Below are 17,275 nucleotides of genomic sequence, written 5' to 3'. Positions count from 1 at the left end.
CCTCCAATACACACCACTACTCAGGTAAACATCCTCTGTGCTTAGCCCAGGATTTACCCCTCACAGCTAAGGATCCTCTGTGCTTATCCCAGGCTTTACCCCTCACTCCCCCTCAGCTAAGGATCCTCTGTGCTTATCCCAGGCTTTACCTCTCACTCCCTCACAGCTAAGGATCCTCTGTGCTTATCCCAGGCTTTACCTCTCACTCCCTCACAGCTAAGGATCCTCTGTGCTTATCCCAGGCTTTACCCCTCACTCCCTCACAGCTAAGGATCCTCTGTGCTTATCCCAGGCTTTACCCCTCACAGCTAAGGATCCTCTGTGCTTATCCCAGGCTTTACCTCTCACTCCCCCACAGCTAAGGATCCTCTGTGCTTATCCCAGGCTTTACCCCTCGCTCCCCCACAGCTAAGGATCCTTTGTGCTTATCCCAGGCTTTACCCCTCACTCCCTCACAGCTAAGGATCCTCTGTGCTTATCCCAGGCTTTACCCCTCACTCCCCCACAGCTAAGGATCCTCTGTGCTTATCCCAGGCTTTACCCCTCACTCCCCCACAGCTAAGGATCCTCTGTGCTTACCCCAGGCTTTACCCCTCACTCCCTCACAGCTAAGGATCCTCTGTGCTTATCCCAGGCTTTACCTCTCACTCCCTCACAGCTAAGGATCCTCTGTGCTTATCCCAGGCTTTACCCCTCACAGCTAAGGATCCTCTGTGCTTATCCCAGGCTTTACCCCTCACTCCCCCACAGCTAAGGATCCTCTGTGCTTATCCCAGGCTTTACCTCTCACTCCCCTCACAGCTAAGGATCCTCTGTGCTTATCCCAGGCTTTACCTCTCACTCCCCCACAGCTAAGGATCCTCTGTGCTTATCCAGGCTTTACCTCTCACTCCCTCACAGCTAAGGATCCTCTGTGCTTATCCCAGGCTTTACCCCTCACTCCCTCACAGCTAAGGATCCTCTGTGCTTATCCCAGGCTTTCCCCCTCACTCCCCTCACAGCTAAGGATCCTCTGTGCTTATCCCAGGCTTTACCTCTCACTCCCTCACAGCTAAGGATCCTTTGTGCTTATCCCAGGCTTTACCCCTCACTCCCTCACAGCTAAGGATCCTCTGTGCTTATCCCAGGCTTTCCCCCTCACTCCCCTCACAGCTAAGGATCCTCTGTGCTTATCCCAGGCTTTACCTCTCACTCCCTCACAGCTAAGGATCCTCTGTGCTTATCCCAGGCTTTACCCCTCACTCCCCCCACAGCTAAGGATCCTCTGTGCTTATCCCAGGCTTTCCCCCCTCACTCCCCTCACAGCTAAGGATCCTCTGTGCTTATCCCAGGCTTTACCTCTCACTCCCTCACAGCTAAGGATCCTCTGTGCTTACCCCAGGCTTTACCCCTCACTCCCCCCACAGCTAAGGATCCTCTGTGCTTATCCCAGGCTTTACCCCCCACTCCCCCACAGCTAAGGATCCTCTGTGCTTATCCCAGGCTTTACCCCTCACTCCCCCACAGCTAAGGATCCTCTGTGCTTATCCCAGGCTTTACCCCTCACTCCCCCACAGCTAAGGATCCTCTGTGCTTACCCCAGGCTTTACCCCTCACTCCCCCACAGCTAAGGATCCTCTGTGCTTATCCCAGGCTTTACCTCTCACTCCCCCACAGCTAAGGATCCTCTGTGCTTATCCCAGGCTTTACCTCACTCCCTCACAGCTAAGGATCCTCTGTGCTTATCCCAGGCTTTACCTCACTCCCTCACAGCTAAGGATCCTCTGTGCTTATCCCAGGCTTTACCTCACTCCCTCACAGCTAAGGATCCTCTGTGCTTATCCCAGGCTTTACCCCTCACCTCCCCCACAGCTAAGGATCCTCTGTGCTTATCCCAGGCTTTACCCCTCACTCCCCTCACAGCTAAGGATCCTCTGTGCTTATCCCAGGCTTTACCCCTCACTCCCCTCACAGCTAAGGATCCTCTGTGCTTATCCCAGGCTTTACCTCACTCCCTCACAGCTAAGGATCCTCTGTGCTTATCCCAAGCTTTACCTCTCACTCTCCCACCCCCCACAGCTAAGGATCCTCTGTGCTTATCCCAGGCTTTACCTCTCACTCTCCCACCCCCCACAGCTAAGGATCCTCTGTGCTTATCCCAGGCTTTACCTCACTCCCTCACAGCTAAGGATCCTCTGTGCTTATCCCAGGCTTTACCCCTCACTCCCCCACAGCTAAGGATCCTCTGTGCTTATCCCAGGCTTTACCCCTCACTCCCCCACAGCTAAGGATCCTCTGTGCTTATCCCAGGCTTTACCCCTCACAGCTAAGGATCCTCTGTGCTTATCCCAGGCTTTACCTCACTCCCTCACAGCTAAGGATCCTCTGTGCTTATCCCAGGCTTTACCCCTCACTCCCCCACAGCTAAGGATCCTCTGTGCTTATCCCAGGCTTTACCCCTCACTCCCCCACAGCTAAGGATCCTCTGTGCTTATCCCAGGCTTTACCCCTCACAGCTAAGGATCCTCTGTGCTTATCCCAGGCTTTACCCCTCACTCCCTCACAGCTAAGGATCCTCTGTGCTTATCCCAGGCTTTACCTCTCACTCCCTCACAGCTAAGGATCCTCTGTGCTTATCCCAGGCTTTACCTCTCACTCCCTCACAGCTAAGGATCCTCTGTGCTTATCCCAGGCTTTACCTCTCACTCCCCCACAGCTAAGGATCCTCTGTGCTTATCCCAGGCTTTACCTCTCACTCCCTCACAGCTAAGGATCCTCTGTGCTTATCCCAGGCTTTACCTCTCACTCCCTCACAGCTAAGGATCCTCTGTGCTTATCCCAGGCTTTACCCCTCACTCCCCCCACAGCTAAGGATCCTCTGTGCTTATCCCAGGCTTTACCTCTCACTCTCCCACAGCTAAGGATCCTCTGTGCTTATCCCAGGCTTTACCTCTCACTCCCTCACAGCTAAGGATCCTCTGTGCTTATCCCAGGCTTTACCTCTCACTCCCCCACAGCTAAGGATCCTCTGTGCTTACCCCAGGCTTTACCCCTCACTCCCTCACAACTAAGGATCCTCTGTGCTTATCCCAGGCTTTACCTCTCACTCTCCCACCCCCCAAAGCTAAGGATCCTCTGTGCTTATCCCAGGCTTTACCTCACTCCCTCACAGCTAAGGATCCTCTGTGCTTATCCCAAGCTTTACCTCTCACTCCCCCACAGCTAAGGATCCTCTGTGCTTACCCCAGGCTTTACCCCTCACTCCCTCACAGCTAAGGATCCTCTGTGCTTATCCCAGGCTTTACCTCTCACTCCCTCACAGCTAAGGATCCTCTGTGCTTATCCCAGGCTTTACCTCTCACTCCCTCACAGCTAAGGATCCTCTGTGCTTATCCCAGGCTTTACCCCTCTCTCCCCCCACAGCTAAGGATCCTCTGTGCTTATCCCAGGCTTTACCCCTCACTCCCCCACAGCTAAGGATCCTCTGTGCTTATCCAGGCTTTACCTCTCACTCCCTCACAGCTAAGGATCCTCTGTGCTTATCCCAGGCTTTACCCCTCACTCCCCCCACAGCTAAGGATCCTCTGTGCTTATCCCAGGCTTTACCTCTCACTCTCCCACAGCTAAGGATCCTCTGTGCTTATCCCAGGCTTTACCTCTCACTCCCCCACAGCTAAGGATCCTCTGTGCTTATCCCAGGATTTACCTCTCACTCCCCCACAGCTAAGGATCCTCTGTGCTTATCCCAGGATTTACCCCTCACTCCCCCACAGCTAAGGAACCTCTGTGCTTACCCCAGGGCTTTACCCCTCACTCCCCCACAGCTAAGGATCCTCTGTGCTTACCCCAGGCTTTACCTCTCACTCCCCCACAGCTAAGGATCCTCTGTGCTTACCCCAGGCTTTACCCCTCACTCCCCCACAGCTAAGGATCCTCTGTGCTTATCCCAGGCTTTACCTCTCACTCCCTCACAGCTAAGGATCCTCTGTGCTTATCCCAGGCTTTACCCCCTCACTCCCTCACAGCTAAGGATCCTCTGTGCTTATCCCAGGCTTTACCTCTCACTCCCCCCACAGCTAAGGATCCTCTGTGCTTATCCCAGGCTTTACCTCTCACTCCCCCACAGCTAAGGATCCTCTGTGCTTATCCCAGGCTTTACCCCTCACTCCCCCACAGCTAAGGATCCTCTGTGCTTATCCCAGGCTTTACCTCTCACTCCCCCCACAGCTAAGGATCCTCTGTGCTTATCCCAGGCTTTACCCCTCACTCCCCCACAGCTAAGGATCCTCTGTGCTTATCCCAGGCTTTACCTCTCACTCCCCCACAGCTAAGGATCCTCTGTGCTTATCCCAGGCTTTACCTCTCACTCCCCCACAGCTAAGGATCCTCTGTGCTTATCCCAGGCTTTACCTCTCACTCCCCCACAGCTAAGGATCCTCTGTGCTTATCCCAGGCTTTACCTCTCACTCCCCCACAGCTAAGGATCCTCTGTGCTTATCCCAGGCTTTACCTCTCACTCCCCCACAGCTAAGGTTCCTCTGTGCTTATCCCAGGCTTTACCCCTCACTCCCTCACAGCTAAGGATCCTCTGTGCTTATCCCAGGCTTTACCCCTCACTCCCTCACAGCTAAGGATCCTCTGTGCTTATCCCAGGCTTTACCCCTCTCTCCCCTCACAGCTAAGGATCCTCTGTGCTTATCCCAGGCTTTACCCCTCACTCCCTTACAGCTAAGGATCCTCTGTGCTTATCCCAGGCTTTACCTCTCACTCCCTCACAGCTAAGGATCCTCTGTGCTTATCCCAGGCTTTACCCCTCACTCCCCCACAGCTAAGGATCCTCTGTGCTTATCTCCCGGGCTTTACCCCTCATTCCCCCACAGCTAAGGATCCTCTGTGCTCATCCCAGGCTTTACCCCTCACAGCTAAGGATCCTCTCTGCTTATCCCATGCTTTACCTCTCACTCCCCCCACAGCTAAGGATCCTCTGTGCTTATCCCAGGCTTTACCTCTCACTCCCCCACAGCTAAGGATCCTCTGTGCTTATCCCAGGCTTTACCTCTCACTCCCCACAGCTAAGGATCCTCTGTGCTTACCCCAGGCTTTACCCCTCACTCCCCCACAGCTAAGGATCCTCTGTGCTTACCCCAGGCTTTACCCCTCACTCCCCCACAGCTAAGGATCCTCTGTGCTTATCCCAGGCTTTACCTCTCACTCCCTCACAGCTAAGGATCCTCTGTGCTTACCCCAGGCTTTACCCCTCACTCCCCCACAGCTAAGGATCCTCTGTGCTTATCCCAGGCTTTACATCTCACTCCCTTACAGCTAAGGATCCTCTGTGCTTATCCCAGGCTTTACCCCTCACTCCCTCACAGCTAAGGATCCTCTGTGCTTATCCCAGGCTTTACCCCTCACTCCCTCACAGCTAAGGATCCTCTGTGCTTATCCCAGGCTTTACCCCTCACTCCCCCACAGCTAAGGATCCTCTGTGCTTATCCCAGGCTTTACATCTCACTCCCTTACAGCTAAGGATCCTCTGTGCTTATCCCAGGCTTTACCCCTCACTCCCTCACAGCTAAGGATCCTCTGTGCTTATCCCAGGCTTTACCCCTCACTCCCTCACAGCTAAGGATCCTCTGTGCTTATCCCAGGCTTTACCCCTCTCTCCCCTCACAGCTAAGGATCCTCTGTGCTTATCCCAGGCTTTACCCCTCACTCCCTCACAGCTAAGGATCCTCTGTGCTTATCCCAGGCTTTACCTCTCACTCCCTCACAGCTAAGGATCCTCTGTGCTCATCCCAGGCTTTACCCCTCACAGCTAAGGATCCTCTCTGCTTATCCCAGGCTTTACCTCTCACTCCCTCACAGCTAAGGATCCTCTGTGCTTATCTCCCGGGCTTTACCCCTCATTCCCCCACAGCTAAGGATCCTCTGTGCTCATCCCAGGCTTTACCCCTCACAGCTAAGGATCCTCTCTGCTTATCCCATGCTTTACCTCTCACTCCCCCCACAGCTAAGGATCCTCTGTGCTTATCCCAGGCTGTTTTGAATTCTGTCACTGTTTTTACCTCTCACCACCTTCTCAGGAAGAAGCAGGCTGAAGACAGCATACATCATCACCAGCAGCAACAAACCCACATTTAATTAGATTAAATTAGGAAGGAGATGTGGTCTAGTGATTACAGCTGTGAGCTAGAGGTCAGAAGAACTCCTGAGACATGAATTCAAATTGCTTTAACCGCTGATTCTCTGTACACAAAGCAAGTCAGTTTCAGCAGCATCCAGTGTGGCTCAAGCTTGCATGAGGCCTGCAGCTCCTGACAAATGTACTGCACATATATCCCTGAGGAGGAAGGATGATGTCCAGAGAAGAGGAAACGAGTGGAGGGGAGGGCAATGGGAAAGGAGAAGGTTGCCTTGTCTGTATTCATGTCCTGCCTCTTCCTGGTAGAGGGATTCATCTCCCTCTACCAGGAAGGGAAAAAAAGGTAAATGTCCAAGTATCCTAGATTAGCCATTTCCAAATGGAGAAATTACTTACCTGATGATTTCGTTTTCCTCAATGTAGACAGATGGACTCAGGACTAATGGGTTTATGCTCCCCTGCCAGCAGATGGAGACGGAGTCAGGTTTCAAAGCTGACGTCACCCTGGATACACCCCTGCAGTGACCTCAGCCATTCAGTATTCTCTTCAAACGCCACTGTGGACATACTAACGAAAAAGCATGATTGAAAACCATAACTGTACGCAACCACACATAAGCACTGAACCCCAGCAAGATTATAGATGCCCTGATCTAGGAACTGGATGATGGCTTACCCGTAATCTCTTGGCATCAATATCCACTCCGCGGGCGAATCCTTGGCACCGTTCTTGGGCATCTGTGAGCAGGATGCTGAGTCCATCTGTCTACACTAAGGAAAACGAAATTATCAGGTAAGTAATTTCTCCTTTTTCTAGCGTGTAGACAGATGGACTCAGAACCAATGGGATGTACAAAAGTTACTCTCGATCGGGGCATGACGCTGCCTGCGGTCTGGTTAACACCACCCTTGCAAAGGCTGCGTCCTCTTGGGCCTGAACGTCCAGGCGATAGAACCTGGAGAAGGTGTGCAAGGAAGAGCATGTCGCCACTTGGCAGATGTTGACGGGAGACAACAGTCTAGCTTCCACCCATGAGACCGCCTGAGCCCTAGCGGAATGAGCTTTAACCTACAAAGGTAATGGCTTTCCTGCCTCCACATAGGCTCCCATGACCACCCTCCTTAATCCAACGAGCTATGGTAGCCCGCGAAGCTGGTTCGCCCCACTTCCTTCCACTGTGAAGGACAAAATGGCAGCCCGTCTTTCGGACCAGTTCTGAAACTTCCCGAAACCGCACCAAAAGTCTACTGACATTCAAATGGCGGAGGTGGCGGTATTCTTCTGCGTTCTTGTGTTTATCTAGGGATGGCAACAAAATGGACTGATTCAAAAGAAATTCCAAGACTACCTTGGGCAAGAAGGATGGAAGGGTACGAAGCTGTAACTCTCCTGGAGTCATCTGGAGGAACGGTTCCCCACACAACAATGCCAGTAGTTCAGAGGTGCGATGTGCCAAGCATATAGCCAGCAAGAACACCGTTTTCAGGGTTAACAAATGCAAGGAAAGACTGTGCAGCGGCCAAAAGGAGGGTCCTGCCAAAAACTCCAATTCTAGATTAAGATTCCACAAGGGAACTGGCCACTGTAGGGGTGGCCGGAGGTTCTTCACATCCCTTTCAGAAAATGGGTCATGCCCAGATGAGCCGACAGGCAGGTTCCATTCACCTCACCCCTGAAACAAGAAAGAGCTGCTATCTGGACCTTCAAGGAGTTAAGGGTCAAACCTTTAATTCAAGCCATCCTGCAAAAATTCCAGAATTAGTGGGATTTTGACCGTCTGAAGGGAAACAATGCATTCCTCACACGAGGCCTCAAATACTGTCCAGACCTGCACAGACACTTGGGACACAGAGAACTTCCGTGCGCAGAGTAAGGTGGCAATTTCTTCCGCCAAATAACCTCACTTTATCAGGCGAGCCCTTTCAAGGGCCTGACTGTAAGATATACTCGAACAAGTTCCTGTGCAGTGGGAGGCACGAGGTGGGGGGGGGGGTCTCCACCAGGAGTCTCTGCCTGTCTGCATACTATGGACGCCTGGGCCAATCTGGAGTTACTAGTAGGACTAATCCCCTGTGGTGCTCGATTCTGCAAATGACCCTGCCTCGGAGGGGCCACGGAGGGAAGGTGTATAGCAACTCCTCTTCCAGCCAGGTCTGAATGAGAGCATCAATCCCCAGGATCAGCTGATCTCTTCTGCAACTGAAGAATTGGAGAACCTTCGCATTGTGAGATGCAGCCAGTGGGTCAATGAAAGGGAGACCCCAGCGATCTACCACCAGCTGAAAGGCTTTTGCAAGAAGACTCACGCTCCTGGATCCAGACTCTACCTGCTTAGAAAGTCTGCTCTGATGTTGTCTTTTCCTGCGATATGGGAGGCTGAGATCATCTGTAGATGTATTTCCGCCCATTCCAGAAGGAGATCTATCTCCTGTGATACTTGCTGGCTTTTGGTTCCACATTGGGGGTTGAAGTAGGCTATTGTTGTTGCATTGTCTGACATTAAACAAACTGCTTGACCCTGGAGTATGTGGCTGAATTGTAGACACGCCAATCTGACTGACCAGGCTTCCAGGCAGTTTATGTTACAGAGGGCCTCTTCTTTGGTCCAACGCCCCTGGACCATCAGTTCCTGAAAGTGAGCTCCCCAGTCCCGGAGACTCGCATCTGTTGTGAGGACCAGCCAGTTCAGAGGGGACAGGGGTACACCCCTGCCCAGATGGGCTTCTTGCAGCCACTACTGGAGCTGAGAGCTTACTTCCACCGGTAAGTGGAGGTGAATCAAATAGTCTTGAGACTGCGGGTTCCAATGTGACAGCAGGGAGAGTTGACATGGTCACATTTGTGCCCTCGTCCATGGCACTACTTCCAGGGTTGCTGCCATCAAACTGAGGACTTGAAGATAGCTCCACACTGCCAGGCATATCGCATTCATCAACAGATGTACTTGGAACATCAACTTCCTTATCCGCGTGGTCAGAAGGAAGACCTTGCCTGCTTGGTGTCAAACTAGACTCCCAGATATTCCAAGGACTGGAAGGGTTTGAGACTGCTTTTGTCCAGGTTTAAGACCCAACCGAGTTCCTGAAGCAAGTTGGTCAACCTGTTGTCACTTGGAGACTCTCTTCCACAGACTTTGCCCGGATCAACCTGTCATCCAAGTACGGGTGCACCAGGATTTCCTCTTTTCTCAACGCTGCCGCTTCAACCACTATAATCTTGGAAAATGTTCTGGGGGCGGTGGCCAGGCCAAAGGGCAGTGCCCGGAACTGATAATGGCGACCCAATACTGTAAAGAGTAGGAAACGATGTTCTTGCCAGATTGGAATATGTACGTAGGCCTTGGATAGGTCCAGGGAGGTTAAGAACACTCCTGATTGTACAGCCATTATCACGGAGTGTAATATTTCCATGCGGAAATGAGTCACTTGTAATTGTCGGCTGACGCTCTTGAGGTCCAGGATGGGGTGAAAGGAACCTTCCTTCTTGGGTATGATGAAATAAATGGAATATTGCCCCGTATTTTCCTGGGGCGCAAGAATGGGAATTATAGATCTCATCCTAAAAAGCCTTAACATGGTAGTCTCCACTGCCTGCTTCTTGTGCTGGGAGTGGCATGTAGATATCATGAATATGTCCCAAAGAGTGCTGTGAAATTCCAGCACATATCCTTCTCATATGACCTCCAGTACCCATTTATCTGAAGTGATTTTGGCCCAACATTGATAGAAGAGGGACAGTCAACCCCCTATCTCCTCGTTCCAAGAATGGGTTGGCAAAACTTCCTTGGGGGGTTTGGGACAAACCTTAATTTGAGCCTGAACTCTCTTGGGCTGCCGATTCCGAAAGGACTGAAACCTTCCAAAGGATGAGACCTCTGAAATGTCGAGTTTTTGTAGGGGCGAAAGTGTTGGGTGCCCCTGGATTGACCCCTCATGGGCAAGGGGCGCTGTAACTGCTTTTTCTTATCTTCTGGTAACTGGCGTACTGGAGATTTGCCCCATTTACTGGCCAGCTTTTCCAAGTCACTTCCGAAAAGGAGTGATCCTTTAAAGGGCATCTTTGTGAGATTTGCCTTGGAGGTTGCGCCTGCTGACCAATTCTGCAGCCATAGCTATCTTCTGGCCGCCACCACTGAGGACACACCGCTGGCCAAGGTATGGATCAGGTTCGAGCCTGCATCAGCTTAAAAAAGCAGCACAAGTTCCATAACCACTCTGGAATTCTCCCGAGAGTGGAGCATACACAAAAAAGCTACCAGGGCACAACAAGAAGCAATCTGTAAGGTCATTGCTATTGTGTCAAAGGCCTGTTTAAGGATGGACTCCATTCGCCTATCGTGCACATCCTTTAAGGCCGCTCCTCCCTCCACTGGGATAGCTGTTCACTTAGAGATGGTATAGACCAGCGCATCCACTTTAGGGAAAAGAAAATGTTCTCTTGCTGCTGGATCCAGTGGCTATAGAGATTCTAACGCTTGTCCACCTTTAAACCTGCTTCTGGGGCATCCCATTCCAGGTCAATCAACTCCTGGATGGCTTCCAGTACTGGAAAGTAACAAGAGGCTTTCCGTAGGGAAATCAGAATGGGATTCTTCTTTGGTTCCATCACAGAGTCCACTCCAGGAACTCCCAGCATCTTCAGGGTCTGGGAAACCAGGGCTGGCAATTTGTCTCTATGGAAAAACCATAACATGGTCCAGTATGTTTCTAAACCAGGGGGGTTTTCCCCATCTTCCAAGGAATCTGGATCCTCTTTTGTCCGTGCCGTCCAGGTCTCTGCCAGGGATACCCTTGGTGAGTCGAGGCATGCCTCGAGGTCTGCTGATAGGACTGGGAGAGGGAGGGCTTACGAGCTGGGGCTCTGTCCAGCCTGTATGAAGGCTTGAAGGCCTTGAAAGAATTCAACCCAAGAGAAGGTGGATAGGTCCATGCCTAGCCCAGGATGTACTGGGATATGTGTCGTTAAATTTCCCTCTCCCATGGATGACCCAGTCCCGGGGTTACTCAGATCCAGGGTACTTCCGGTTAAGGCTGTGGCTGACCCATCTTCTGAATGGGAGGAGCCGGGCTTAGCAAAGTTCGGGAAGGCCAGTTCTCCCTGGGTCTCATCACAGTGCTGACATAAGCAAGAATCCAGGTCAGACTGTGCAGCCCTAATATGACAAGCAGCACAGAGAGAAAGGCGCTTACATTTTTTTTTTTGCTATCGGAGCCATTTGCGACAATAACTGCGTGTTCAGACAGCTTGTGCTTAAAGTTTTATGCGCACAGATTTCGGGCACCTCTGTGGGCCACAGTGAGGCACACGCACAGCCCATTCACCTGGCTTTACTTGTATTCTGTGTCTAGTAAGTTGTGAGCGTATGCACGCTCACGACGTTATGCACACAGCCTGTGTGCAGAGCCGACACACACTGCGTGTACCGAAGCTCTATGGCGGGCAATACAGCTACAAAAAACACGTGCAGGATGGCACCGTCGTGGCCTACCATGCGGTGTGCCAACCAAGCCTAAAGCAGGGCCTAGCCCAGCGAGGGCCCGCTCAACCCGCTCAGAATCTCACTTTCCTTGACCCCAATGGGATCGGGAACGATGTCGGTATGGCTCACTGAGCAAGGAGACCAGAGGAAGTCTTAGCAAAACCCCTCCAACGTATCTGAATCGGTAGAAAACCCTCTTCTCTTTTTTTTTTTTTTTTTTTTACTTACCTGGGCTCAGCACTTTTCGGCTGAGTACAGAGACAGTCTCTGGCTGCAGGAGAAAAGGGCTTTGGCCGTCAGCCCCGCGTTCGGCTTCCTGCACCCGCTGCCTTTCAGCTGCTTCAGCGGCAAAGTCCATGCCAGAAACAGACTACCGGACCAAGGCAACCTTTGAGGGATCTCGGAAATCACCTCAGGAATTCTCAACAGGGAGAGGGACCTTTAGGTATCACCGCAGGAGAGCGGGGCTCAATCTTTTCTCCAATTTAAAAGTAGGATTTCTTCTTTCAAAAGGTACAGCGATCCCCACAGGGAAAGCATGTCCGCATCTGCTGGAGACTGAGAGATACTGAAGAGCTGAGGTCACTGCAGGGGTATATCTAGGGTGACGTCAGCTTTGAAACCTGACTCCGTCTCCATCTGCTAGCAGGGGAGCATAAACCCACTGGTCCTAAGTCCAACTGGCTACACACTAGGAAATCAGTCTTTAAGAACCCCTAACAGTTTGGCTTATCAGACTGACTGAAATGTACAAATTAATCAGGTCATTAGGCCAAATGTATGCATCCATCTCATGAATATTCACTGACACACATCAAAGGGGAATTGGATTCATAAACAGCCAATGCTGGGCCCAGACTTTTACAGTTCAAGGTACTCATATGCAGACAGTAGAGTTAAAGCTCAGGACTGCTTCTATGGCCAAGTCCAAAATGAAAACATGTTCAAGCAGCAGTGGCTGAATTATCAGGCAGGCTGATCACTCTGTCAAAATGTGGCTAGCAGTAGTTTTGTTATGGGTTTGACAGTTGCTTGGTTTTGATTATAAATATTGCTACCCTTAACAGAAACAGGGGGGTAACCTGCACAGAACAGCTGTTACTGCCCTTAACAGAAACATGGGGTAACCTGCACGGAGCAGCAGTTACTGCCCTTAACAGAAACATGGGGGTAACCTGCACAGAGCAGCAGTTACTGCCCTTAACAGAAACATGGGGGTAACCTGCACAGAGCAGCAGTTACTACCCTTAACAGAAACATGGGGGTGACCTGCACAGAGCGGCAGTTACTACCCTTAACAGAAACATGGGGGTAACCTGCACGGAGCGGCAGTTACTTCCCTTAACAGAAACATGGGGGTAACCTGCATGGAGCAGCAGTTACTTCCCTTAACAGAAACATGGGGGTAACCTGCATGGAGCAGCAGTTACTACCCTTAACAGAAACATGGGGGTGACCTGCACAGAGCAGCAGTTACTACCCTTAACAGAAACATGGGGGTAACCTGCACGGAGCGGCAGTTACTTCCCTTAACAGAAACATGGGGGTAACCTGCATGGAGCAGCAGTTACTACCCTTAACAGAAACATGGGGGTAACCTGCATGGAGTAGCAGTTACTACCCTTAACAGAAACATGGGGGTAACCTGCACGGAGCAGCAGTTACTGCCCTTAACAGAAACATGGGGGTAACCTGCACAGAGCAGCAGTTACTACCCTTAACAGAAACATGGGGGTGACCTGCAGAGAGCGGCAGTTACTGCCCTTAACAGAAACATGGGGGTAACCTGCACAGAGCAGCAGTTACTGCCCTTAACAGAAACATGGGGGTGACCTGCAGAGAGCGGCAGTTACTGCCCTTAACAGAAACATGGGGGTGACCTGCACAGAGCAGCAGTTACTGCCCTTAACAGAAACATGGGGGTGACCTGCAGAGAGCAGCAGTTACTCCCCTTAACATAAGGCTTGGGGGTAACCTGCACAGAGCAGCAGTTACTGCCCTTAACAGAAACATGGGGTAACCTGCACAGAGCGGCAGTTACTACCCTTAACAGAAACATGGGGATATATATATGGAGCAGCAGTTACTACCCTTAACAGAAACAAAGGAGTCCTGTGTCCTATATGTTTGTCTTATTAGATTGTAAGCTCTATTGAGCAGGGACTGTCTTTTTGTATGTTTGTACAGCACTGCATATGTCGTGTAGCACTATAGAAATGTTAAGTAATAGTAGTAGTAGTAACATAAGGATAACCTGCACAGAGCAGCAGTTACTACCCTTAATATAAGGCTTCGAGCAATACCACAGAGTGGCAGTTATTTACTACCCGTAACATAAGACTTGGTGCTAATCTGCACAGAGCAACAGTTACTACCCTTAACTTAAGGCTTGGGGGTAACTTGCACAGAGTGGCAGTTACTACCCTTATCATAAGGCATGGGGGTAATCTGGATGGTGTGGCAGTTACTACCCTTAACATAAGGCTTAGGGGTAACCTGCATAGGGCGGCAGTTACTTCTCTTAACATAAGGCTTGGGGGTAACTTGCACAGAGTGGCAGTTACTACCCTTATCATAAGGCATGGGGGTAATCTGGATGGTGTGGCAGTTACTACCCTTAACATAAGGCTTAGGGGTAACCTGCATAGGGCGGCAGTTACTACCCTTAACATAAGGCTTGGGGGTAACTTGCACAGAGTGGCAGTTACAACCCTTATCATAAGGCATGGGGGTAACCTGCACAGAGAGGCAGTTCCTGCCCTTATCATAAGGCATGGGGGTAATCTGGATGGTGTGGAAGTGACTACCCTTAACAGAAGGCAACATCGGTCTGTGCTTTGACGGCAAGGGGGAGAAAAGGGGAATTGGATTCAGATATAGCCAACGCTGGGCCCAAATCTTTACGGTCAGGGGTACTGATACACTAACAATAGGGATAAAGTGCAGGATTGCTTCTACGGCCAAAGCACGTTCAAGCAGTGGCATTGTATGAATTCTCAGGAAGGCTGCTCGCCCCGTGAAAAGGTTGCCAGCAGTAATTTTGTTACGGGTTTGACAGTTACTTGGTTTTGATTGTAAATATTGCTTCCCTTAACAGAAACATGGATTAACCTGCACGGAGCGGCAGTTACTACCATCAGAAACTTGGTGGGCAGCCTGGATGGGCCATGTTGTCTTTTTCTGCCGTCATTACTAGGTTACTGTTGGGGGATCTTGAGTAGAATAGTTGAGAGCTGCTGTCGCAGGGAGGGAGAGTGCACAGGGTGGCAAATTTTTATCGGAGGCTGCAAAGCTGTTACAAGGGGGGAGGGGCACAAGCAGGGTGACCACCCAAAGTGCCAAGCCCAGGGGACTCACTGGAGTCAGTCTGAGTCTGCCAGCACAGGAGCCCGACTCTTGCCCTGGGTGCCATTTTGTCCAGTGAGTGCCTTGGGTGACTACCCCCCCCCCCCCTGACCCTGGCCTCTCGGGGGAACGGGAAACTCATCGTCCACAAAAGTCCAATGAAGCCCTATTCACACCTCCCTTCCTGTCCATATATGCAGCTGAACCGAAGGCACATTGTATGCCTACCCTACGCTCACTAGGAATATCTCCTTCTACAGATATCAGCACGTTTTTGCCATTTGTCCCTTCAAAATAGGCAGGGAATGATTTACAGCACAATTTTGGGACCAGCAGTCACTGCAGACAAGAATTATTTGTGCAGCAAATTGGAAGTACCATAAAATAATAAAATAATTGTTTCTAACCTGTCTAGTGTTTTTTTTTTTATCCCATCTCTGCTCAGCTTCCTTTTGCATGCCTGCTTCACTTTCCTTTCATTCACTCTTTCAGCTTTTTCCCTTTTTTTTTTGTTCCCTGTTTCCTCTCCCTCCCCCCCATCCTTCCCTGTACCAACCTGCCTCCATTTATTTCTCCCTGAACTCAACCTTGTTTCCCCCCTCCCATCACCAATCCCGCATCCTAGGCATCCGCCACTCTCCTTCCTAACTTGAGGGCAGAGTCTTTCAGGGTCCCACCTGATGCGAGTACATTCCCCCCTGACAATCCTGCAGTGTACGCCCTCCCTCTGGAACGCATCAATCAGAGCCACCCAAGGGCCAGCAGAAAGACTGCTAGCCCTGCGCCTGCCGCACTAACCCCCTTCAGTCCCTTGAGGGTTACTTCAATTTGAAAAACCTCAAGGCAAGCCTGTGATATTATCAACGTCCCCTGGGGTGCTTGTTTCCAGTTTTAGTGTCCTGGAGACTTTTTCCCTTGGCTTCTGTCCAGTCCCTTAGCTGCTAGGAAATGCCAGATGGTTGCTGCAATCTACAAAGCAGTAGGCGGTAGCAGTCAAGATGACATCCTGAGAAATCACTACTCACGCCCCTGATTCACTAGAAAGCAGCACATGGGGCTGGACCTGAAGGGTGAACTCATTTTAAAGCATTTCTAAATGAGACTGGCCTGGCTGCCTAGAAACGGTCTGACGGATCACGTCACCTGCAGACGCGAGAACAAACCTGCATAAACCCGAATGCTTTTCAGTGCTGTCCAACACCGACACGTCACAGCCCACCATGAGCTACAAGCAATTACCTTTAATACTCACTCAACAAAGAGAGAGAGAAGAAAGGAAAGAGTTAAAGAAAAACAGCAGCAGAGGCAGAAAGCAGACAGGCAAGGAGTAAAATGGTAAAAACCAAAAGGCAGAGAGAGGCTAAAAGATCTGGTGATGTGACCCCATGTGTGTGTGTGACCTGTCACAGTGTATTCCTGACCTGTCTCAGTGTATGCGGGGTGTGTCTGTGTGTGTGTGTGTGTGACCTGTCACAGTGTATGCGGTGGGTGTGGGTGTGACCTGTCTCATTGTATGCGGTGTGTGTGTGTGTGTGTGTGTGTTTGTGATCTGTCACAATGTTTCCGGTTAGGGGGGTGTGTGTGACCTGTCACAGTGTATCCAGTTACGGGTGTTGGTGTGACCTGTCTCAGTGTATGGTGTGTGTATGTGTGTGTGTATGGGGTGTGTGTGAGTGTGTATGGTGTGGGTGTGTGTGCATGAGATCTGTCACAATGTTTCCGGTTAGGGGGGTGTGTGTGACCTCTCACAATGTATCCAGTTAGAAGTGTGTGTGTATCTCTGTGCGTGAGATCTGTCACAATGAATCCGGTTAGGGTGTGTGTGTGTGTGTGACCTGTCACAATGTATCTGGTTACAGGGGTGTGTGTGTGTGTGACCTGTTACAGTGTATCCAGTTAGGGAGGTGTGTGTGTGGCCTGTCACAGTGTACCTAGTTGGGAGAGAGTGTGTATGACCTGTCACAATGTATCTGGTTAGGGTGTGTGTGTGTGTGTGACCTATCATAATGTATCCAGTTAGGGGGGGTGTGTGTGACCTGTCACAATGTATCCAGTTAGGGGTGTGTGTGTGCGTGTGTGACCTGTCACAATGTATCCAGTTAGGGGGGGTGTGTGTGCATGTGTGTGTGTGAACTGTCACAATGTATCCGGTTTGGGGTGGTGTGCATGTTCTGTCACAATGTATCCGGTTAGAGGGGTGTGTGTGTTTGTGTGTGACCTGTCACAATGTATCTGGTTAAGGTGTGTGTGTGTGTGTGTGACCTATCACAATGTATCCAGTTAGGGGGGGTGTGTGTGTGGCCTGTCACAATGTATCCAGTTAGGGGGG

General features: G+C 50.9%; 1 protein-coding gene across 1 annotated transcript in view; it reads right to left on the bottom strand.

The window, feature by feature from the left end:
• The window catches only part of SPATA5 (spermatogenesis associated 5), a 494,680-nt gene that overhangs the window by 404,260 nt on the left and 73,145 nt on the right, over positions 1-17,275 (bottom strand). The window lies entirely within an intron of this gene.

Source organism: Rhinatrema bivittatum, chromosome 1 (genome assembly GCF_901001135.1).
Source record: "Rhinatrema bivittatum chromosome 1, aRhiBiv1.1, whole genome shotgun sequence".
Taxonomy (NCBI): Eukaryota; Metazoa; Chordata; class Amphibia; order Gymnophiona; family Rhinatrematidae; genus Rhinatrema; species Rhinatrema bivittatum.
The sequence above is the reverse complement of the archived record's forward strand: the minus strand, read 5'-3'. Positions and strand labels throughout refer to the sequence as shown.